Here is a 25,847-nt window from a genome sequence, read left to right as displayed (position 1 = left end):
CTCAAGATCAACTCATGGAGTGAGACGAAAGAACATCTCTTGAGCTGAGACACAGGACACACATCGAGAGGGATGTATAGTGACAGATGACGAAGATTCAGATTGGTAGGCAACAATTCACACTTAACAAGATGGTGAACGGTTGTCAATGTAGCAAGGAGTTGAGTTGACATGTTACCATAACGGGGCACCTTAGGGAAGGTAACTCGTAGAAATATCCCCTTAAGTGGCAAAAAGAATTACCTTTGATTCAGGGATCATTGAAACTCCTTATATCAGCCTATGGCAAATCACAATCGATCAATCAAAAGAGTTCGAATAAATGGCATACTCTAATTGGAAAGGGAGCTATTTGGTAATAGCACAACTCGGCAAACGGGAGGCACATTCAAATTTGATACCGAGGATAAAAACCTAGTGACTGAGCGTGCTCTCAAGAACTTGAGCATTTCCATATTCATCAAGGTTTTACCAATATCCGTGTCAAGGATCCTGGCAACACAACGTACTACCATGATGAATACCGGTGAAGATGCAGATGCAAAGGAAGATAACACCTTCTCAGACTTCACCTTGGCGGGGCCAAGGAAAACAAAATCTGGATGATCGACCGAGAGACATTTAGCACTCCGCTTCTAATGTTCTCCTTGATGTGCTAGCGTATCCCATTCATTGAAATGGTTTGGTATCTAGAACATCAAGTAAAAAGTTGGACTTCGGGAGCACAAAAATCCATAAGGAATAATTATTGGAGTAAGTTCTACGAGATCCTTACGGGGAGGTGGCCAACTTTCTCAATCAAGATACTACAATAGTAGGTCTTCTGGTTGGGTGTGTTGGCCACGACATCCACTTTACCGGGTTACAGAGAGACCAATATTATAGTTTCTTGGAAAACGTTCCAACCATCATATCTGCCTGAGATTCAGATCTGGTTGGTGTCAGGATATTCCGGACTCATCTAGTCTAGAAAAAAAGACGAAAGTTTGCAACATAAATCGACGAGATAACGTTGCAGGATTCTCGGGAGATGAACTACGATAGTAAGCTCCAAAACATGAGCTGGTTCTGCTACAACATGTGAACATGCTGTTCCGGACAAGCATGACCACATAGTAGTCTTATGATAAAATACTACCGAGTTCAGGCTAGGATCCATCATCTAGGGTAACGAAGTCTTGTGCATGACCTAGGATTAGCACAACAACTCCCTTTCCTTGAACCAAATCAATCAGTGGCTTGGTGTGTGTCGGTGTCAAAACCGGCGGATCTCGGGTAGGGGGTCCCGAACTGTGCGTCTAGGCGGATGGTAACAGGAGACGAGGGACACGATGTTTTTACCCAGGTTCGGGCCCTCTCGATGGAGGTAAAACCCTACGTCCTGCTTGATTAATATTGATGATATGGGTAGTACAAGAGTGGATCTACCACGAGATCAAGGAGGCTAAACCCTAAAGCTAGCCTATGGTATGATTGTTGTAATGTATGTTGTGTCCTACGGACTAAAGCCCTCCGGTTTATATAGACACCGGAGGAGGCTAGGGTTACACAGAGTCGGTTACAATGGTAGGAGATCTACATATCCGTATCGCCAAGCTTGCCTTCCACGCCAAGGAAAGTCCCATCCGGACATGGGACGGAGTCTTCAATCTTGTATCTTCGTAGTCTTGGAGTCCGGCGGACGATGATAGTCCGGCTGTCCGGACACCCCCTAGTCCAGGACTCCCTCAGTAGCCCCTGAACCAGGCTTTGTTGGGGAACATAGCAGAAATTCAAAATTTTCCTACGTATCACCAAGATCTATCTATGGAGAAACTAGCAACGAGGGGAAGGAGAGTGCATCTACATACCCTTGTAGATCGCTAAGCGGAAGCGTTCAAGTGAACGGGGTTGATGGAGTCGTACTCGTCGTGATTCAAATCACCGATGATCAAGTGCCGAACGCACGGCACCTCCGCGTTCAACACACGTACAGCCCGGTGACGTCTCCCACGCCTTGATCCAGCAAGGAGAGAGGGAGAGGTTGAGGAAGACTCCATCCAGCAGCAGCACAACGGTGTGGTGGTGGTGGAGGAGCGTGGCAATCCCGCAGGGCTTCACCAAGCACCATGGGAGAGGAGGAGGAGGAGAGGCAGGGCTGCACCAACGAGAGGAAGTTCTCATATGTTATGGGCAGCCCCAGGCCTCTATTTATATAGGGGAGAAGGGGGCTGCGCCCCCTCTAGGGTTTCCCACCCCAAAGGGGTGCGGCCAGCCCTAGATGGCAAGGGGGTGGCGGCCAAGAGGGGAGAGGAGAGGGAGGCGCACCAATATGGGCCCTAAGGCCCATATCCCCTTAGGGTTTGCTCCCTTTCCACCTCTTAGGCGCCATGGGCCCTTGTGGGAGGCGCACCAGCCCACTAAGGGGCTGGTACCTCACCACTCTTAGCCCATGCAAGCCTCCGGGGTTGGTGGCCCCACTTGGTGGACCCCCGGGACCCTCCCGGTGGTCCCGGTACGTTACCGATAAACCCCGAAACTTTTCCGGTGACCAAAACAGGACTTCCCATATATAAATGTTTACCTCCGGACCATTTAGGAACTCCTCGTGACGTCCGGGATCTCATCCGGGACTCCGAACAACATTAGGTAACCACATACAAGCTTCCTTTATAACCCTAGCATCATCGAACCTTAAGTGTGTAGACCCTACGGGTTCGGGAGACATGTAGACATGACCGAGACGTTCTCCGGTCAATAACCAACAGCGGGATCTGGATACCCATGATGGCTCCCACATGTTCCACGATGATCTCATCGGATGAACCACGATGTCAAGGACTCAATCGATCCCGTATACAATTCCCTTTGTCTAGCGGTATTTTACTTGCCCGAGATTCGATCGTCGGTATACCGATACCTTGTTCAATCTCGTTACCGGCAAGTCTCTTTACTCGTTCCGTAACACATCATCCCGTGATCAACCCCTTGGTCACATTGTGCACATTATGATGATGTCCTACCGAGTGGGCCCAGAGATACCTCTCCGTTTACACGGAGTGACAAATCCCAGTCTCGATTCGTGCCAACCCAACAGATACTTTCGGAGATACCTGTAATGCACCTTTATAGCCACCCAGTTACGTTGTGACGTTTGGTACACCCAAAGCATTCCTACGGTATCTGGGAGTTGCACAATCTCATGGTCTAAGGAAAAGATACTTGACATTAGAAAAGCTTTAGCATACGAACTATACGATCTTTGTGGTAGGCTTAGGATTGGGTCTTGTCCATCACATCATTCTCCTAATGATGTGATCCCGTTACGACATCCAATGTCCATAGCCAGGAAACCATGACTATCTGTTGATCACAACGAGCTTGTCAACTAGAGGCTCACTAGGGACATACTGTGGTCTATGTATTCACACGTGTATTATGGTTTCCGGATAATACAGTTATAGCATGAATAAAAGACTATTATCATGAACAAAGAAATATAATAATAACACTTTTATTATTGCCTCTAGGGCATATTTCCAACAGTCTCCCACTTGCACTAGAGTCAATAATCTAGTTCACATCAATATGTGATTAACACTCAAGGTCACATCCCCATGTGACTAACACCCAAGAGTTCTGGGTTTGATCATGTTATGCTTGTGAGAGAGGTTATAGTCAACGGGTCTGAACCTTTCAGATCTGTGTGTGCTTTACAAATCTCTAGGTCATCTCCTAGATGCAGCTACCACGCTCTATTTGGAGCTATTCCAAATAACTGTTCTACTTGGAGCTTATTCTAAATTGTTGCTCCATTATACGTATCCGGTATCTCTACTCAGAGCTATCCGGATAGGTGTCAAGCTTGCATCGACGTAACCCTTTACGACGAACTCTTTTACCACCTCCATAATCAAGAAAATTCCTTAGTCCACTAGTTACTAAGGATAACTTTGACCGCTGTCCTGTGATCCATTCTTGGATCACTCTTGTACCCCTTGACTGACTCATAGCAAGGCACACTTCAGGTGCGGTACTCAGCATGGCATACTGTAGAGCCTATGTTTTAAGCATAGGGGACGACCTTCGTCCTTTCTCTCTATTCTGCCGTGGTCGAGCTTTAAGTCTTAACTTCATACCTTACAACTCAGGCAAGAACTCCTTCTTTGACTGATCCATCTTGAACACCTTCAAGATCATGTCAAGGTATGTGCTCATTTGAAAAGTACCATTAAGCGTTTTGATCTATCCTTATAGATCTTGATGCTCAATGTTCAAGTAGCTTAATCCAGGCTTTCCATTGAAAAACACTTTCAAGTAACCCTATATGCTTTCTAGAAATTCTACATCATTTCTGATCAACAATATGTCAACAACATATACTCATCAGAAATTCTATAGTGCTCCCACTCACTTCTTTGGAAATACAAGTTTCTCATAAACTTTGTATAAACCCAAAATCTTTGATCATCTTATCAAAGTGCACATTCCAACTCCGAGATGCTTACTCCAGTCCTTAGAAGGATTGCTGGGGCTAGCATACCTTTTAGCATCCTTAGGATCGACAAAACCTTTCTGATTGTATCACATACAACCTTTCCTTACGAAAGTTGGTAAGGAAACTCGTTTTGACATCCATCTGCCAGATTTCATAAATGCAGCTTATGCTAACATGATTCCGACGGACTTAAGCATCGCTACGGATGAGAAAATCTCATCGTAGTCAACTCCTTGAACTTGTGAAAAAACTTTTTGCCACAAGTCGAGCTTCATAGATGGTGACATTACCATCCACGTCCGTCTTCTTCTTAAAGATCCATTTATCTCAATGGCTTGCCGATCATCGGGCAAGTCCACTAAAGTCCATGCTTTGTTCTGATACATGGATCCTATCTCGGATTTCATGGCTTCTAACCATTTGTTGGAATTTGGGCCCACCGTCGCTTCCCATAGCTCGTAGGTTCATTGTTGTCTAGCAACATGACCTTCAAGACAGGATTACTGTACCACTCTGAAGTAGTATGTATCCTTGTCACCCTACGAGGTACAGTAGTGACTTGATCCGAAACTTCATGATCACTATCATAAGCTTCTACTTCAATTGGTGTAGGTGCCACAGGAACAACTTCCTGTGCCCTGCTACACACTTGTTGAAGTGACAGTTCAATAACCTTATCAAGTCTCCACCATCCTCCCACTCAACTCTTTCGAGAGAAACCTTTCCTCGAGAAAGGACCCGATTCAAGAAACAATTCATATTGCTTTCGGATCTGAATTAGGAGGTATACCCAACTGTTTTGGGTGTCCTATGAAGATGCATTTTATCCGCTTTGGGTTCGAGCTTATCAACCTGAAACTTTTTCACATAAGCGTCGCAGCCCCAAACCTTTAAGAAATGACAGCATAGGTTTCTCTAAACCGGTGTCATCTCAACGGAATTACGTGGTACCCTATTAAAGTGAGTGCGGGTGTCTCTAATGCCTAACCCATGAACGATAGTGGTAATTCGATAAGAGACATCATGGTATGCACCATATCCAATAGGGTGCAACTATGATGTTCGGACACACCATCACACTATGGTGTTCCAGGCGGTATTAATTGCGAAACAATTTCCACAATGTCTTAATTGTGTGCCAAAACTCGTAACTCAGATATTCATCTCTATGATCATATCATAGACATTTTATCCTCTTGTCACAATGATCTTCTACTTCACTCTGAAATTACTTGAACCATTCAATAATTCAGACTTGTGTTTCATCAAGTAAATATTCTCAACATCTACTCAAATCATCTGTGAAGTAAGAACATAACGATATCCACTACATGCCTCAGCACTCATTGGACTGCACACATCAAAATGTATTACTTCCAACAAGTTGCTTTCTAGTTCCATTTTACTGAAAACGAGGCTTTCAGTCATCTTGCCCATGTGGTATGATTTGCATGTCTCAAGTGATTCAAAATCAAGTGAGTCCAAACGATCCATCTGTATAGAGTTTCTTCATGCATATCTACCAACAAACATGGTTCGCATGTCTCAATCCTTTCAAAAATGAGTGAGTCCAAAGATCCATCAACATGGAGCTTCTTCATGCGTTTTATACCAATATGACTTAAGTGGCAGTGCCACAAGTAGGTGGTACTATCATTACTATCTTTTGGCATGAACATGTGTATCACTACGATCGAGATTCAATAAACCATTCATTTCAGGTGTAAGACCATTGAAGGTATTATTCAAATAAACAGAGTAACCGTTATTCTCCTTAAATGAATAACCGTATTGCAATAGTCATAATCCAATCATGTCTATGCTCAACGCAAACACCAATCTCGATGGTAGAGGGAGCGTGCGATGCTTGATCATATCAACATTGAAACACTTCCAACACATATCGTCAGCTCACCTTTAGCTAGTCTCCGTTTATTCTGTAGCTTTTATTTCGAGTTACTAACACTTAGCAACCGAACCGGTATCTAATACCCTGGTGCTACTAGGAGTACTAGTAAAGTACACATCAACACAATGTATATCCAATATACTTCTATCGACCTTGTCAGCCTTCTAATCTACCAAGTATCTAGGGTAATTCTGCTCCAGTGGCTGTTCCTCTTATCACAGAAGCACTTAGTCTCGGGTTTGGGTTCAACCTTGGGTTTCTTCACTGGAGCAGCAGCTGATTTGCCGTTTCATGAAGTATCCCTTCTTGCCCTTGCCCTTCTTGAAACTAGTGGTTTCACCAACCATCAACAATTGATGCTCCTTCTTGATTTCTACTTTCGCGGTGTCAAACATCATGAATACCTCAAGGATCATCATATCTATCCCTGATATGTTATAGTTCATCACGAAGCTCAAGCAGCTTGGTGGCAATGAGTTTGGAGAAACATCACTATCTCATCTGGAAGATCAACTCCCACTCGATTCAAGTGATTGTCGCATTCAGACAATCTGAGCACAAGCTCAACGATTGAGCTTTTCTCCCTTAGTTTGTAGGCTAAGAAAATTGTCGGAGGTCTTATACCTCTTGACGTGGGCACGAGCCTGAAATCCCAATTTCAGCCCTCGAAACATCTCATATGTTCCACGACGTTTCGAAAACGTCTTTGGTGCCTCTACTTAAACCATTTAACTGAACTATCACGTAGTTATCAAAACGTGTATGTTCGATGTTCGAAACATCCACAAACGACGTTTGGGGTTCAGCACACTGAGCAGTGCATTAAGGACATAAGCTTTTTACTGTTCGCATAATTGCTACTATCAACTTTCAACTATATTTTCTCTAGGAACATATCTAAAACAGTAGAACTAAAACGCGAGCTACGACATAATTTGCAAAATCCTTTTGACTATGTTCAGGATAATTAAGTTCATCTTATGAACTCCCACTCAGATAGACATCCCTCTAGTCATCTAAGTGATTACATGATCCAAGTCAACTAGGCCGTGTCCAATCATCACGTGAGACGGACTAGTCATCATCGGTGAACATCTTCATGTTGATCGTATCTACCATACGACTCATGCTCGACCTTTCGGTCTCCGTGTTCCGAGGCCATGTCTGCACATGCTAGGCTCGTCAAGTTAACCCTAAGTGTTTTCGCTGTGTAAAACTGTCTTACACCCGTTGTATGTGAACGTAAGAATCCATCACACCCGATCATCACGTGGTGCTTAGAAGCGACGAACTGTAGCAACGGTGCACAGTTAGGGGAGAACACTTCTTGAAATTTTTGTAAGGGATCATCTTATTTACTACCGTCGTCCTAAGTAAACAAGATGCATAATCATAATAAACATCACATGCAATTATATAGTTGTGACATGATATGGCCAATATCATATAGCTCCATTGATCTCCATCTTCGGGGCTCCATGATCATCTTGTCACCGGCTTGACACCATGATCTCCATCATCATGATCTCCATCATCGTGTCTTCATGAAGTTGTCACGCCAATGACTACTTCTACTTCTATGGCTAACGCGTTTAGCAATAAAGTAAAGTAAGTTACATGGCATTGTTCAATGACACGCATGTCATACAATAAATAAAGACAACTCCTATGGCTCCTGCCGGTTGTCATTCTCATCGACATGCAAGTCGTGAATCCTATTACAAGAACATGATCAATCTCATACATCACATATCATTCATCACATTCTTCTTGGCCATATCACATCACATAGCATACCCTGCAAAAACAAGTTAGACGTCCTCTAATTGTTGTTGCATGTTTTACGTGGCTGCTAATGGGTTTCTAGCAAGAACGTTTCTTACCTACGCAAAACCACAACGTGATATGCCAATTGCTATTTACCCTTCATAAGGACCCTTTTCATCGAATCCGTTCCGACTAAAGTGGGAGATACTGGCACCCGCTAACCACCTTATGCAACAAGTGCATGTCAATCGGTGGAACCTGTCTCACGTAAGAGTACGTGTAAGGTCGGTCCGGGCCACTTCATCCCACAATACCGTCAAAACAAGATTGGACTAGTAACGGTAAGCATATTGAACAACATCAACGCCCACAACTACTTTGTGTTCTACTCGTGCAAAGAATCTACGCAATAGACCTAGCTCATGATGCCACTGTTGGGGAACGTAGCAGAAATTCAAAATTTTCCTACGTATCACCAAGATCTATCTATGGAGAAACTAGCAACGAGGGGAAGGAGAGTGCATCTACATACCCTTGTAGATCGCTAAGCGGAAGCATTCAAGTGAACGGGGTTGATGGAGTCGTACTCGTCGTGATTCAAATCACCGATGATCAAGTGCCGAACGCACGGAACCTCCGCGTTCAACACACGTACAGCCCGGTGACGTCTCCCACGCCTTGATCCAGCAAGGAGAGAGGGAGAGGTTGAGGAAGACTCCATCCAGCAGCAGCACAACGGTGTGGTGGTGGTGGAGGAGCGTGGCAATCCCGCAGGGCTTCGCCAAGCACCATGGGAGAGGAGGAGGAGGAGAGGCAGGGCTGCACCAACGAGAGGAAGTTCTCATATGTTATGGGCAGCCCCAGGCCTCTATTTATATAGGGGAGAAGGGGGCTGCGCCCCCTTTAGGGTTTCCCACCCCAAAGGGGTGCGGCCAGCCCTAGATGGCAAGGGGGTGGCGGCCAAGAGGGGAGAGGAGAGGGAGGCGCACCAATATGGGCCCTAAGGCCCATATCCCCTTAGGGTTTGCTCCCTTTCCACCTCTTAGGCGCCATGGGCCCTTGTGGGAGGCGCACCAGCCCACTAAGGGGCTGGTCCCTCACCACTCTTAGCCCATGCAAGCCTCCGGGGTTGGTGGCCCCACTTGGTGGACCCCCGGGACCCTCCCGGTGGTCCCGGTACGTTACCGATAAACCCCGAAACTTTTCCGGTGACCAAAACAGGACTTCCCATATATAAATCTTTACCTCCGGACCATTCCGGAACTCCTTGTGACGTCCAGGATCTCATCCGGGACTCCGAACAACATTCGGTAACCACATACAAGCTTCCTTTATAACCCTAGCGTCATCGAACCTTAAGTGTGTAGACCCTACGGGTTCGGGAGACATGCAGACATGACCGAGACGTTCTCCGGTCAATAACCAACAGCGGGATCTGGATACCCATGATGGCTCCCACATGTTCCACGATGATCTCAACCATGTCCGGCTCCGACCTCCAGGGCCGGTGGATGCCCTCCTCCGTCACGGAGGAGGATGTGTTTAAGCTGCGCGAGGCCAAGTACCTTTCCTACGAGATTTCGCACAAGTTGCCCGCCCAAGGGCAGGCCGTGCCCGCTCCCGAGCCCGGTGAGCACGTTGTCTTCGTATCCCACCTCCGTCGGGGTTTAGGCTTCCCGACGGACCCCTTCGTGAGAGGGCTCATGTTCTACTACGGGCTCCGGAGTCCATCCTCCATATCTCCGCATTCATTATCGTCTGCGAAGCCTTGCTCTGCGTCACTCCCCACTTCGGCCCGTGGCTGAAGACCTTTAACGTGGAGCCGAAGATGATCGGGGGGCGTCAAGCGGAGTGCGGCGGGGCGGCCATAAGCAGAAAGGCCGATGCCCCGTGGCCCGAGGGTTCCTTCCAAGAGGAACTCGGACTGTAGCAGCAGGAGTGGTTCTATATCACCCTCCGAAGGGCAGCAAGCAAAAGCCGCCGCCTTCATTCCGCCCGGGACCTCCACGCCAACTGATGTCGTTGGTCAACCAAGGGCTCAATTGGGGGCCGTCCGAAGACGTGCCCTCATTGCAGGGCCAGATTAGAGACCTCCAGGTGAGGGAGATCAATCTGGTCGTGGTGATGCAGGTTATGCTAATCAGGCGTCTTCTGCCCTGCAAACGCCGTCCTCTCCGTCTATGGGAGTTCAACCCGGAGGGACCTCGAATTCTCCAACACTTCATGGGTGCTACACCCGTGGAGATGTACAAGTTGTTCTTCGGACCGCAGGTAGCGTGTCCGGAATTGACCGAGGATGCAGGCCTAAGCTGCAATCGCCCGGATACTCAGGTAAATAGCTCAGAGTCTGGACGTTCTATTTATCTGCTTTTCTAGAGTTCGCCTCCTGACCCATTACTCTTTACAGGAGTGGGTAGCGCGATCGAAGCTGATAAGGTGTCCGGCTCCCCTCCCAGAGACCGCACTGGAGCCCGTGCTGGTCAGAATGTTGGAGGTCGCACCCGTAGGAGGGAGCGATGGGGAAAATAGAGGAGCTATTATTTCGCCCAAAGGGGCGTCTGAAGAGGGGGGAATCAAAAACCCCTCCTTCCAGGGGGAGAAGAGGACCGCCTCCGAAGATCCGGAGGCCAAAGCCCCTAAACGGGGGAAGAGATCTTCACCGGGGGGTCCGGCATCCGGGGAGAATCCGGACGTACAATCATCGCCAAAGGATCAGCCCTCCAGCGAGCCATGAGTATGAAAAAGGGGGTTTCATTAGTAAGAAAATACCTCCATTTGTGCTTCTCTGGGTAACCGAAACTTTTGTCTTGCAGTTCGGATTTGCAGCCTTCTCAAATGAGTTTGTCTTCAGGGGACCTTCTTCCGGAGATGATGGAGAGCGAAACGCCTCCGTCTGCTGTGCCGTCAGATAAGGCAGACGAGCCTGAAGTATCGTCACGGAGGGTATCCCCGAGTCCGGAGGGGCCGGAGAGTTCGGCGCCCGCTAGTGTCCGGCCGGGAGAACTGAAGAATCTGCTTGAGAGGGCGTCCATCTCAGAAGATCACCGTGCGTTGATGCGTATGGTGATTGGAAGGATTTCGTCCGCCGAGAGCGGATTGCGCAACGCCGCTATGAGTTTGCTAGCGGGATTTGAGGTACGCAAGAATGATGCACCCTTTTTTTTATTGACAGTTTTGCACATAAAAGTGCGCCCTGTATAGATAGTAGCCCCTGAGACTCGGTAGGTTGTCGAGAACGACAGCGTGCCGAGGATCAAAATCGCAAGTAATGAATGTCGTTGTTCCTATGCAGGTGGCGGATAGTCCGAGGGCTAGCCGGACTGGTGGAGTTGCCGAGTTAATGCAGCAACTTGACGTGGTGGATGCGGACATCGCACTTGTCAACCGGCGACTTGACGAGTCGCAAGGTAAATGAGTTCTCCGCAGTCGCTTTATTGAGGGGGTCAAAACCCTCCACTGATAAATTATATGTGGTACAGACGGTGCTGCTACTGTGGAGAGCCTTCGGGCCGAACTTGCTCAAGCTAAGGAGCAAGCCCGAAGGAGTGACGCGGCTGCCTCGAGGGCGGCCGAGGAGTTGAAAGCCGAAAAGGCTGCACACTGCCTAAGCAGGGAAGAGATGGCCGAATTGGCCGTAAAATTAAAAGATGCTGCCGACCGTAATGAGGCTCTTGAAAAGGAGCGCTTATCGGAGCGGGAAGACCTGAGAAAGGCCACCGCCGAGGCCAAGGATGCCCGTTCTGCAATGCGGGCCATGAAGGAGGAGCTGCGCCAGGCCGGAGATATCGTGGCTGGCAAGCCTTTTCTGCTGCGTCGCCGGTTTATGGATCAAAAGTATGCCCAATTTAGCCAGCTGTGGAGTCCGGATGATCCGTATATGGACTTAGCGTCAAGTGCGGCTGATGCCGTTGAGCACTTCCGGGGCCAGAAGGATCACAAGACGGAAGATCTATTTTGGTCTCAATTCCGTAGTCTGGATCGTTCACTTCCGTTGACCGACCAGTTAGCCGAATGGGCTGAGCTAAATAGATTGTCCGGACTTGCCATGACCGACATCGTGGCTCATGTTTGGCCAGAGAGGCCCAAGGCGACGAGCTATTTCGGCTTACTGCAGCAATTTCTTGGAGCGGTGCCGCATATTAAGGAGATGAAGCGGTCGGCCTGCAACGAAGGCGCGCGGATGGCTCTTGCCCATGTGAAGACACATTGGACAGAGATGGATGCCACCGCTATTGCCACCCAGGGTTCGGATGGAAGCCGGCTCCCCGCTGAGCACTATTTCGGGGAAGTTATGCGTGGCGCTCGTGTAATAGAGTCGCAGTGCTCAAAGAATGTCACGTTCAAATGAATGTTTTAGCTTGTAAAACGATGATTATGCTATAACTGCTTTTTATACTTGTGCGTCCCAAGTAGTAAAACTTTTCCTATGCAACGTTTACGTATACATTTGTATAACCTGAAAGATTGCAGTCTTCGGCTTCAGCCCCCACGCACAAGGTGCGGGGGTGTTCGCAAAAATAGCGCGTTTTCACACTTAATCCGACGTCTCGGTCCTGTTAAGGAGGTGGTAGCGTAGCAAACGAGGCAATCCGGACTATAATGCTTTATCACTTTCACTTAGCCAGTCGAGTTCGAGGGTGGGGCTACGATATAGCCCCTGGGGGCACCACACTTCTCCGAGTTCGGGGCGCGTGTGTGCCTGACCGGGAAACTGTCCTTCGTCAAAGCAGGGAATTCTAAACATTCCGGTAGTCGATCGAGTGGTTGACCAGTCTCGCGCTATATCATGACAGTCAGTTTTCGGCTTTCTCTACTGAGGTGCTCGCCCAGCCGAACTGGGGCACAATCGCAGTAGTTCTCCTGGTGCCACGTTAGCCGATGATACGGAACGTAAGGCAGCAAAGCACAGGAGTCGGGCAAACCCAACATTTGACCAAAGACATGATTCGGAGCTGATGCATATAATGCCTAACTCGAGACGCCGAACACTCCCTAAGGTGTTCGGTCTTTGTAATAATGGGCAGAACAATGCCCTAAGCCCCTAGTGTCCAGGTACGGGCATGGTCTTCTGACGCGGCCGATGCCAAAACGTCAGGCTCCGCTTTGGTTATAGGAAGAAACCAAGGGAGAATAACAACAAGAGACAGTAAAAAAGGTTTACGCAGGGTCTTAATCTGAAAAGAATCCTCACAACGGGTCCCTACTGCACGTCTGCGCCTGTGTCTCCGCTGTGCCGTTATCCTGGACGGGTATGCACGTTGTTCATCTGTAAAAAAGAGAGGAACGCTTAGTTTGAAAACAATTCGTGCGAAGAAAGTTATGTTTGAAAAGAAAAAATATAAATGAGTAAAGCGGGGTTTGAATGAACCCGCGGTTGTTTGTGCGCGCAGCCCCTTGTGAAGGGGTGTGCGGCTAGGGAGCCCCTAGCCTACTGAAGCCGGACTCGTCTATCCGAGTCCGGGGTCTTTAAGTGACCCCCGCACTGAAATGATGCCACGTGGGTCGGGCATCTTGAGTGTAAGAGACGCGTAATGCGGTATGGCGTTGAAACGGACAAAAGCCTTTCGTCCCAAGAGTGCTTGATATCCACTTTTAAATGGGACGATATGAAAAATTAGTTTTTCGCGCCGAAAGTTGTTCGGTGATTCGAACACAACTTCTAGTAGTAGGGAGCCTGTGCACTTGGCGTAAGGGCCTGGCGTCACTCCTTTGAAGGAAGTGCGGCTGTGTCGAATTTTGGTAGGGTCTATCCCCATCTTGCGGATTGTGTTTGAATACAGCAGGTTTAAGTCGCTGCCTCCGTCCATTAGGACTTTAGTAAATTGTAGTCCGTCGATTATGGGATTCAATATCAGGGCAGTCCGTCCCGCGTTTCGAACACTTCTGGATTAGTCCAGGTGGTCGAAAGTGATTGGTTTTGATATCAAATCTCTATGGTCTGCTGGGTTGGACCGTGCGAGGCTCTTTTTAGGAAGTGCCGCACTATTTTTCCGTATTATCACATGAAGTGAGTTTACTGCTTTGACCTCCTGTGGGAAAGTCTTTTGTTTTCCGGTGCTCTGCTGGTGGGGTTTATCTTCTTCGCTTGACGCGTCGAGCCCCTTGTGTCCGGCGTTTAGTCGGTCGGACTGTTTAAAAACCCAACAATCTCGATGGGTGTGGTTTGCAGGCCTTCCGGGGATACTATGGATTTGACATATCCGACCCAAAATCTTGTTTAAGTTGGACAGCTCATCGCTGTCATCCTTAAGAGGCGGTGTTTTGTTGTTTGGCCGCGAGCTTTTGAATCCGGCGTTGACTGCCGTGCTCTTTGGGCTTTTCTCTTTATTCCGGCGCTGCTCTTTTCTGCGCCATGATTTTCTGTTTCCATCTCTTATCTCAGATGTACTTGGGTTGCTGTTGCTGCATCTTGCTAGCCAGCTATCCTCTCCCGCGCAGAAGCGGGTCATGAGGCTTGTTAGCGCGGACATTGTCCTCAGTTTGTCTTGGCCGCGGTGTCTGGCAAGCCATTCGTCTCGGACATTGTGTTTAAAAGCTGCTAAGGCTTCGGTGTCCGGACAGTCGACTATTTGGTTCTTTTTGGTGAGGAACCTGTTCCAGAATTGGCGCGCTGACTCTCCGGGCTGTTGAGTTATATGACTTAGATCATCTGCATCCGGAGGGCGGACATAAGTCCCTTGAAAATTTGCTCTAAACGCGTCCTCGAGCTCTTCCCAACTTCCCACAGTGTTTTTTGGGAGGCTTTTAAGCCAATGACGGGCTGGCCCTTTGAGCTTGAGGGGTAGGTACTTTATGGCGTGGAGATCATCTCCTCTGGCCATGTGTATATGTAGTATATAATCTTCTATCCAGACTCCAGGGTCTGTTGTTCCATCGTAGGCCTCTATGTTTATGGGTTTAAATCCCGCTGGGAATTCGTGATCCAGCACCTCATCGGTGAAACATAGTGGGTGTGCGGCGCCCCTGTACTTGGGTGTGCCACTATCCTCGGACACTTGGCGTGTCGCCTTTCTTCCTGGGGCCTTCTTCTTTGGCCCATAAATTGACCTGGCTGGGCCATCTGTCTTTCCAGGTTCATTAGTTGGTTTATGTGCGACGCCGCTTTCAGAATTTGGCCTATCATCTGGCCGTCTATCCAACCAGGCAGCCTCTTTATTTTTTGACGGTGGGGGCTCTATGGCCTCCTCATCGAATTCTGGTAGCAGCTTGCGCTTCGGGTAGCTCTTTGATTGGTGGCCATTGCCGTATTTATCCGCGGTTTTGAGCACTTTGCTCCACCTCATTCTGAGTGTATCTTCCGCTGTTTTGAGCTTCCGCTTTTCCTTCTTCAAGCTTCTTGCAGTGCTGACGAGTATTTTCCGAAGGTTTTTACTCTCCGGCGGCGTGTCCGGCATGAGATCGTCCGGACTGTCGTTTTCGTCGGGCCTGGACTGATTATCTGACTCGTCCTGTTCGGACGGTTGCTTATCTGCGTGTTCGTCGTCCACTTGTGTGCCCTGCTGTATTGTGGGGTCCTTAGGAGCATTGTTGTTGTCGAGGCGGGGCTTAGCGCGGCGTCTGCGCCGCCGTTTTGGTTGTTTATCGGCGGGGTTATCTTCTGCCGCGGCCCGTTGGTCCTCGTTATCGCTCTCTTTTTGGGGTATCCACCATGTATATGTCATATGACGAGGTGGTCCTCCCATGCCCTATAGGCGTTGTTTCTTGTTCGTCTCCGGCATCGTTGTCTATACCGTCGATGTCTTCGGAGTCGTAGTCTAGCATGTCGGTTAGATCGTCGACAGTGGCTACAAAGTGGGTGGTGGGTGGGCTCTGAATTTCTTCGTCGTTCGAATCCCGACCATCCTGGGCATAGTCCGGCCAGGACTCTCCCGATAACGAGAGATGCTTTAGTGAATTTAGCATGTCGCCAAAGGGCGAGTGTTGGAAGATGTCCGCGGCGGTGAATTCCATAACCGGCGCCCAATCCGAATCAATTGGTAGGGGCGTGGGAGGTTCGGAGTCCGGCAAGGAGTCCGGAACCTCGGAATCACGAGTTTCGCGTGGGACAAGATTAGCGTTCGGCTCCATCGCCGTGGAGGTTGAAGCCCCCGAGGTGGTGTCCATCCATCACTCCTCGATTTGGGCGATCGGCTCTGGACTAAAGGCCGAAGCGAATTCATGTGCGGCCACCAAGGCACTGTTCGGCGGCAGAGCTAGATCATGCCCATCGTCACAGTGCGGCACACTTGGCTGTGGCTCGAGTCCGTCGAAGATCAAGTCTCCGCGGACATCGGCCGTGAAGTTTAGACTTCCGAATCTGACCTGACGGCCAGGGGCGTAGCTTTCGATCTGCTCCAAACGGCCAAGTGAATTAGCCCGCAGTGCGAAGCCGCCGAACACGAAGATCTGTCCGGGGAGGAAAGTCTTATCCTGGACAGCGTTGTTGGCTGAAGATGCCATCGAGCCTATCGGTGACGACACAGAGGAACTCTCAATGAAAGCACCAATGTCGGTGTCAAAACCGGCGGATCTCGGGTAGGGGGTCCCGAACTGTGCGTCTAGGCGGATGGTAACAGGAGACGAGGGACACGATGTTTTTACCCAGGTTCGGGCCCTCTCGATGGAGGTAAAACCCTACGTCCTGCTTGATTAATATTGATGATATGGGTAGTACAAGAGTGGATCTACCATGAGATCAAGGAGGCTAAACCCTAAAGCTAGCCTATGGTATGATTGTTGTAATGTATGTTGTGTCCTACGGACTAAAGCCCTCCGGTTTATATAGACACCGGAGGAGGCTAGGGTTACACAGAGTCGGTTACAATGGTAGGAGATCTACATATCCGTATCGCCAAGCTTGCCTTCCACGCCAAGGAAAGTCCCATCCGGACACGGGACGGAGTCTTCAATCTTGTATCTTCGTAGTCTTGGAGTCCGGCGGACGATGATAGTCCGGCTGTCCGGACACCCCCTAGTCCAGGACTCCCTCAGTGTGCTAGGGACACATATAGAATGGAGGTAGCGAGCCTATCAAACCATAGCATACTTCGCACATGCATGACTGACTTGGGATGGTTCCAGAGGGGGAAACATTAACTTTCTCGAATTCACGACGACAACTTGCACCAAATGCACATGAACTGGAGGAAGTAGCTTCTTACATCCGAACATATGCTTCATGAGCTAGCATGAAGAAATGCTTTCAAAAGTTTCCAACACTAGCTTAATGCTCAGCAAAATCATGGAGAAGATAAAAAATGTTGCTGATGGGCTCAACAACAATTCATCCAGGTTTCCATGAAGATGGAATCCCATAATTATGTGAACAAATGATAGCATTGGTTAGACCCAAAAGATATAATGGTGTATGCTCGAGGGATCAACCACGGGTAAGACAACATTAAGAGCATCGTTGGTTCTGATTTGATTTGAGGATAGCCCATATTCAAATCAAAGTTTTGGCAAGACAATAGATCCAATAATTGACCACGAGGTTCAATCAAGGAAGATATCATCTATCTTCAACACACACACACACAAGATATCCCTTAAAATGAACTAAGTCGGACAAGCTTTCATCTTCCAACTCTCCAAGTTGTTGTTTAGCTTAACCAACCAGCTCAGGGGTATGCAACACAGATTCTTGGAGAAGGGGTGGTTACAAGCAACCAACTTGCTCACGAACTCAACACAGCAGTCATGTGACGTCCTGGTGATACTTCCAAGAGGATATTCGGAAAATCACGAACCACCGATATGTTATTAAGCTCGGGAACAATCTTGCTTTCAGGGCAAGACGATATGATCAAAGAGCAAGGGTTTGACACAATCCTGACTCATTGATCGAGGAGTGCACCCGGAAATAAGGACTAGGTAGGACGATCAATCTCAGAATGATGATTCCATAACCAACACACTAAGAATGAGATTATCGTCCATTAATCACTATGCAACATGGTTGCTAGGAATATAGATTTCACACATCATTATTCACTTGTCGGCGTTCCGGTTGCGACAACACGAAACCGAGGAATGAATAATGATGGCGAAAAGTATCACTACGTCAAGAATTCACAAGAGCCGGTGTAATTCTCATGAAAATCCTGACATAAAGACGGTAATACTTCAGGGTAGAACAGAATCAAAAGCTAGGTTGGCATTTTGATCTGCGGAGCACAACTATTTTGACCCAATCCTGGATATGGATGAGGTACTGGAGTTTGTTTCTCCTAGTCATCCTGAATAGAATGGCTTGACGGACCACAAGAATAATAAGCATCGATAACACGAATGCACGACATAAACTTGGCTATAAACTGATAGACAAGGATCGGAATGCAACTACAGAGGGACAACTCAAAGGAACATATATCTTTCTGAGTTGTGGATGCATAGGTTAGTATGTCGAACAAGTGCAACATATTTCTTCCGGATAACCCATGCGGGAAGGTAGGACTGGCAGATTCACAACATAGGATAGGAAACTCATTGAGAGCACTCTTGTTGTGATCTTTCGGTTCAAGAGAACTTCTGCCAAAATGGTTCATGGTATTTGGAAGAAGGAAATACCACGGACCTCGAGGACTATCGCAAAGGTTACTAATAACCTAAGGGAGCTAGCAATTACTATCAACATGAAGTAAGTAGGGTGAATCTCGGGCTTCAAAACCCAGGGAGTAGAATACCTACTACTAAGTGGCATCACGGGATGCTTTCGAGAATAAAGGCCAGAATCATCACACTGGGACACAAATCATGGCTAGATTACTAGATGATCCCCCTAGGACACCTAGAGTCATAATAATAATTCCAACATAAATGTCGAGGCAATAGAATACCTCAAGTCAACAATTAGTGTGATTAACCTGGCCTAAAGGAGCATCAAAACCAGAGGGAAAGGATTTGCAAGTGCATCAAATTGTTTAGAAATCTGGGATGACTCGGACAACATAACGACTGTAAATGCTCAAAAAGATTGGAGACATGCTACAAAGATGGTGGCATAGCCACTCAGAAGCACAATATCAAGGTTTCAAGATCAACAGTTAACATATGGAGGTTAAAATGAAGTTGGTTTGAACCAAAGATTCAAATTCAACTCTATATGTGATTATTCAAATGTCATTCAAATGATTTGTCCTAAATAGTAGTCATAAGTTGTTCTAACATGCATGAAAATGGTACAGATGGATAGATTGGATTTTTCTGATAATTTTTCATATATAAATTATTTCTTTCTGAGCTACGGTTATTTTTCTATGATTTTTAGAAGTTTGGCGTATTTTCTGAAATTCCTGAAATAAAAATAAATCCAGAAAAGGTTATCTGCGTCAGTGTGACGTCGGGGTGACGTCAGCAGGCCAAAGGCGCCAGCTCAGGTCAAACCTGACGGCCGAGACCCACATGCCAGTGTCTAACTAATTAACCTGAGTTAATTAGCTCTAAACTAATACTAAACTAAACCAGTTAAGGCCCTGGTCCCACATGTCAGTATTAACAGGGCTAATTATGTTTAGTTAGCACTTAACCTAATTAGCAGGGGCAAGGGCCCACCTGTCAGTGACCCTGGGGAAGTCAAACAGGGTCAAATCCCGGGTCAGTGGGGTCAAACCCACTGGCGACATGACACCGGCGAGGCCAACCACGATGGCGAGCCTCGGGTTTGCGTCTCCGGCGACCAAACGGCCGGCGGAGGGCATCTACGTGATGCGGACGCACGTCCGCATCGAGTGGTGGTGGCGGTTGAGCCTGGGGTGGCCGGAGTTGTCGCCGGCGATGACCTCGGCGGTTGCCGGAGCTCGGGTGAGCTCAGGATCGAGGCTACGGCGGATGAGTCGGCGCGTGCGAGGCATATATGGGCCCTACGAGATGCGGCGAGGTCAGTGGACAGGACGACGGGGCCATTGCGTGGCCGGAGCCACGTCGGCGGTGAGCTCAGGAGGCGGCGCGAGCGGGTGTGCTTGGTGCGGCGAGTACGGCGAGAGGCAGAGAGAACGAAGAGGGGAAGGATGGTTAGTGGCTCACGGCGGATGCAGGGGTGGCTTCGGCGTGCTCGGGGAAGCACCGGGGCGAGCGGAACGGCGAAGGGGATCTCCGGCGGCCGGCGACGAAGATGACGAAGATGGCGATGATGCAGGGCCTGCGGCGCCGTGTAGCTCGGTGGAGAGGACGAGGAAGATGCGGCGGAGCTTCTGGACTGCTCGAGGGGGCGAGGGAGAGGCGATGGCCGCGGCGGTGCTCGTCGGTGGCGGCGGACGCGTTCGGTGAGATGGGGAATGGCGAGGGAGAGAGCGGGGGGGGGGGGAAGGAATGACAGGACGGATCGATCGGGACGACACCGAGGAGGAAAACCCGCGGCCTTGCGCTGTCCCGGGGACGCAGGCAGGCAGGCAGGTGGCGTGGCAGCATGGCCGTGCGCGCGCGTCGGACACGCGCTCGGCGTCCGACTGGCGCGATGGAGATGATGACTGGCAGTTGGGCCAGTGGGCCGCACTGCTGGGCTGGGTAAGTGGTCAGGTATTCTCTCTCGCTCTCTCTTTCTAATTCTTTCTGTTGCTATTTTTCTGCAGCTTTGTGGCTTTATTAAAAATACTAAAACAATCCCAAAAATCATGCAACCGCTCATGACCATTGTTGGAAATATATCCTACATCAAACATTTTAGTTTGGGATTATTTGAGCATTTAAAATATTTTATAGTATTTAAATGTCCAAATGCAAACACGTAATGATTTAATTCAAAAATCCAGAATGGCCTAGGAAAATGTGCACCATTTTTGGGAGAGGTTTTCACCTTTAACAAAAATCATGAACTTTTCTAAAGGGCATTTGGGTTTATTGAAGATATTTTTATTGAACCTAGTGGAATTCATTTGGTACTAGGGTTTCAACAATCCCCATTTCAACTTTCAAAGGAATTTAGACATGATGCATGGATGCAATGCCACTAGATACAAGCAAACTCTAGGGCTGTGACACCTAGTATCCACTATGTTCTGAGATTGATGTTGCTATGACTTTGCTATGTTTAATGCTTGTCACTAAGGCTCGAGTGCCATGACTTCAGATCTGAACCTATTATGTTTTCATGAATATATGTGAGTTCTTGATCCTATCTTGCAAGTCTATAGTCACCTATTATGTGTTATGATCCGACAACCCCGAAGTGACAATAATCGGGATACTTCTCAGTGATGACCGTAGTTTGAGGAGTTCATGTATTCACTATGTGTTAATGCTTCGGTCCGGTACTCTATTAAAAGGAGGCCTTAATATCCCTTAGTTTCCACTAGGACCCCGCTGCCACGGGAGGGTAGGACAAAAGATGTCATGTAAGTTCTTTTTAATAAGCACGTATGACTATATTCGGAATACATGCCTACATTACATTGATGAATTGGAGCTAGTTCTGTGTCACCCTATGTTATAACTATTACATGAGGAATTGCATCCGACATAATTATCCATCACTGATCCAATGCCTACAAGCTTTTCACATATTGTGCTTCGCTTATTTACTTTACCGTTACTACTGTTACAATCACTACAACAAGCGTGTGCACCTGCGCATTTGCGCGGCTAGAATTTGATAAATCTTTAGAGTAAATTGTATGACTATTAATATTTAATTTAGAGATTCGGACATTTAATGTGGGAAATATTGTATTGTTATGTATTTGAGCTAGTGCTTATTCATTTTTTTTAGCTTCATACAATCATATGTATTTTGATTTTCTCAATGTATTATTTCAGTTTGCCGTGCTATTTTTTCCTTAAATTTGTTGCACCCATGCATTCACATGGCTAGATTTAGATATATCTTGTATTTAGAATGAATGCAATGTATTTTGATATTTAATATTAGAGATTTGGACATTTAATGTTGGGAATTTTATATTATTGTGAATTGAGCAACTCGGCGCTCATATTTGTAGCTTCATATGGTCATATACTTTTTGATTTTTTATCGATCTACTAAATTTTTTTAGTTGTGGTACTATTTTATCTTAATTTTCTTTGCAAAATTATATGCCAGATAGACCCGCTATTGTATAAGAGAAAGATTTAAAAAGCCTCAACTTTTACTCAGTCATTCCTCACATGTAGAACGATGCAGTTGTGCAGCCCATTATTAAGCCTAGTTAGGCCTAGACCTAGACGACGTGATGGAGGCCCATTTTGATCACCTAGAAAAGTAGTACTACTACTCATATCTCCAAGTAGAACAACCGTACAGGCCTTCATCTAGACATCTACGTTCCCCTCAAAAGAAAATCTACGTTCCCCTCAAAAAAAATCTAGACATCTACGTATAAGAAAAAAAGCACTCCTCTCATCTCAGTCGATCCCCACCACTGCTAGGATCCTTATCCATCCGCATGCGCCACATCTTTCGATTAGCGGCCAGCGGATGAAGATGTCGCCGCTCGCCATCATCAGACTAATTCCCAAGCTATCCCGGTCGTACTCGTAGATTCATTTCTTCTGATTTCACTTCGTCGATCTATTGGCTCAGTTGGCCGTGCGCATGGAGTGCGTAGACACGCTCGTCGCGTCCTCTGTGGTGTGAATCCTCGACCACCCCATGGAGGAGGCTGTGAGTGAACTGATGGAGTCACGGGCTGATGGTGGACTGTTGGATGTGAGGTGCGGGACAGAGTTTGGGCTTGTTGCTGTTCGTATGGGGGCACTGAAGGCAGATGAGTGTAAGTAGATCGTGGGATTGATAAATAGCAGCAAGGTGTGAGCGGCTTCTGCGGACGACCATGAGATCGTGGCCTCTTATTGTTGGTGCTGTCAGATTTCTACCAAATGTAAGTGCCGATTGAAGATATGCATCCTTTCTAGCAAAAAATATCTCTTCTAGTTTATCCGTAGCAGTGTTGCACTCCGTAGTATTTTGCATTTGCTGTTAGCAAGAAATATTTTATTCATGATGCCTTTTCTTTAAAAATAAGGCTTCATGATTTTTTTAATGAAAAGGCCTTATGAGATTGATGTTTTTTATTACCAAGAACAATAAACTGACAGAAGTGCATGTATGACTATATTTTTCTAATTTATACAATACAGACTGCTATGGATAGGCTTGTAACATTCTCAATTTTTTTAAGTAACCTTATGGCAAAATTAATTTGATGGATTATTCTGCATTAGTTTGGTAATCAGATTACCTTGTCAGATAATATGTCAACTTGGATGGTATTTTATCAATTCGCAAATAGGGTTGTTGAGCAGGATTTTGCATGTTGAGTTTTCTCAAATAACTTCTAGCCACCTGATCAAGTAGTCGTGAAATAATCTTAATGCGATTACTTAGTGGATTTATTTTTTCCGTAAGTCTAAAAGTGGTAACACTATTTTTGGTCAGAATGGGGCACTACCAAAGCTAGTGGTATGTGTGGAACACCAGAGAGGCCGTTGATTTGCTTATATATGGTTCTGCTATTCAGCAAGGTAAATTTTCAAGAAACCTTCCTTGTTCCCCAAAGGCACTTCCTGTACTTCAGCTTCATCTTCAAGACTTGTATTTTTGGCTTTTACTTTTAAAAAAATTCTTGTTTCAGCAGACACCCTTTTCTTTTCGCTCTGCCAAACTCGTCTAAGTGCATTCATCCTATGAGTCATCTGATATTACAACAGATCCCAGTCTCATTTTGTCATTGTGGAGCTCACGTGATGATGATTATATTTTGTCTTGATGCTCATCTTTGTTTATTGTAGTCCCATTACTGTCATGTTGTTCCTCTTTCATAGGGACTGATTTGCATGGCAATTTGCAAGGTGAGACTATTATTTTGTGACCACAAAAGAAATATTTTTTTAAAAAAAATTTGACACATTTCTAGAATCTGTAAATATGCATGGGGAAAAAATCAATCACCTTTTTATTGGCCATGTTTTGCTTCTTCGTTAACACGGTGTCTACTTCATCATCCATCAATTCATGTGCAATATATGTAAGGTGTATTAGTTTAGGAAAAGAATTAAATGCGCCTTTACCTCCTCTACTTTGTCATTCAAGTAGAGCATCTCAATCCCAACATTAGGCACAAATGTTCTTTTTATTGCATAGTTTTGCGTGCCAAAGGTGAGAAAAATTGTTATGCAACACTGAATTAAACGTGAATCACTATTCATGAGTCAAAAATATTAGATGGTAGTGTTTCATACTTCATCTGTTTCAGGTATATCCAGATCTGCATATATTCTTGTGGCATTATTGGACTTTAGCCGCAAACCTATTTAATCAAGAATGTATCCCTCTATGTAAGATTATTGACTTATCATTGAATTTACGCGCCATTCTTGAGGTCACAATAAGGACAGTTTGGTTGCCAAAGGAGGTTTAGTTCAATTTGAGACATGCATATGCATATACACTTACTCTGGTAGTAGAATTTCAATCTTGCGGATATATGAAGGATGTGGGTCTTTTTTGTTATTCTTGTTTCCACAGTCTTCGTTTGTGTTAGTAAAACAATGACACATGCAAACTTGTAGATTAGTAATATATAAATTAGAACGACTGTTTATTTCAAAGTCGTAATTACAACTATAAACATACCTGAGCATTGTATATTTTTTTGTTCCCATTCTTGTAGTGTGCCCTTGGTAGCAAACTCGAAATAATAATCTGAAAAAAACTTCTGGAGATCTTTTTTCTCCTTTACCTTTGTATATATTCAAAAAATATTTGAATTTCACCGCTCACTGGTCGATACTTTGTGGATTCCGTGACCTTAAAGTTGTCGAATGCGTAAATTGTAATTTTTTTTCGGATATACTTAGTAACCATTGTTTAAATTGTTTGACCAATTTGAAATTAATAATATAAAGAACAGACATGCTCATCCATCAATATAATATCAGGACTAATAAGCTTAGACTAATTAGCTCATCTGTTGTAGGATTGACTAAATCCCACATCTCGTTACTTTTAGTAGAATGTTCCAGTTTCGTATCTTATCATTATGGTGTTGAACTTATTGTACGTCGTAGTATCAATTGATAGAGTACCTATGAAGATTTGTAAATAACAATTACCAAACTTGATGATTCAGGTCAGAAGTGCTTACGCGTGATTTCATCGGATGTCGAACGAAGCAATTGGGCATCGCTTCATGATTCGTGAAGCGTCGAGCGTGCTTGGGCATGACTTCGCCATACGTTGAGTGAAGCAATCAACTTTAATCTCCATGGCACGTCCTGAGTCATGCATTAGGTCATGGGACTTCGATTTTCTTGTGGAGTCTTCAAGTCATGGTTTGGCTGACTTCTATTTCTTTTCTGTGTGCTTATGCGGCAGGTTGGACCTCTTTATATAGGTTGCGCTGGCTGTTTGGACGTGGCCGAAACCATGTGGAAGTCTGATCATATGCTTCTCTTATTTGCACGTATCCCGTCCTTGTTTGGAATTGTCAGCCCAGTTCTTTTAGGGGATGGATACTGTAAGTTTAATCGTAGCATGTTGGGCTCGTATATGTGGTTGTCCCTGGCCGATTGATGAAAAGATAGCTACTCCACCTCGTGCCCGTTTCTGTTTTTGATGGATTCCAGTTGGAACCTCTATGTACACTGCTTCTCTATTATTTTTCCCCAGATGAAAGAGAAAAACGTGAAGGATCTTTTTCAGATCTTGTATATTGTCATCATGACCTCAGCACGTGCAATGTAATCCGGCATGTCATCCTTTTCTACCTTGTATGCTGCCCA

At 46.3% G+C, this 25,847-nt stretch overlaps 1 long non-coding RNA gene across 1 annotated transcript; it reads left to right on the top strand.

Moving 5' to 3' along the window:
• The first annotated feature begins 22,460 nt into the window (after window positions 1–22,460).
• LOC119362668 lies at window positions 22,461–25,768 on the top strand. Its single transcript, XR_005173585.1, has 3 exons — window positions 22,461–22,945; window positions 23,503–23,588; window positions 25,196–25,768. It is a non-coding gene; the product is annotated as an uncharacterized LOC119362668 (long non-coding RNA).
• The last annotated feature ends 79 nt before the right edge of the window (window positions 25,769–25,847 follow it).

Source organism: Triticum dicoccoides, chromosome 2B, assembly GCF_002162155.2.
Source record: "Triticum dicoccoides isolate Atlit2015 ecotype Zavitan chromosome 2B, WEW_v2.0, whole genome shotgun sequence".
Lineage (NCBI taxonomy): Eukaryota > Viridiplantae > Streptophyta > Magnoliopsida > Poales > Poaceae > Triticum > Triticum dicoccoides.
The sequence above is the reverse complement of the archived record's forward strand: the minus strand, read 5'-3'. Positions and strand labels throughout refer to the sequence as shown.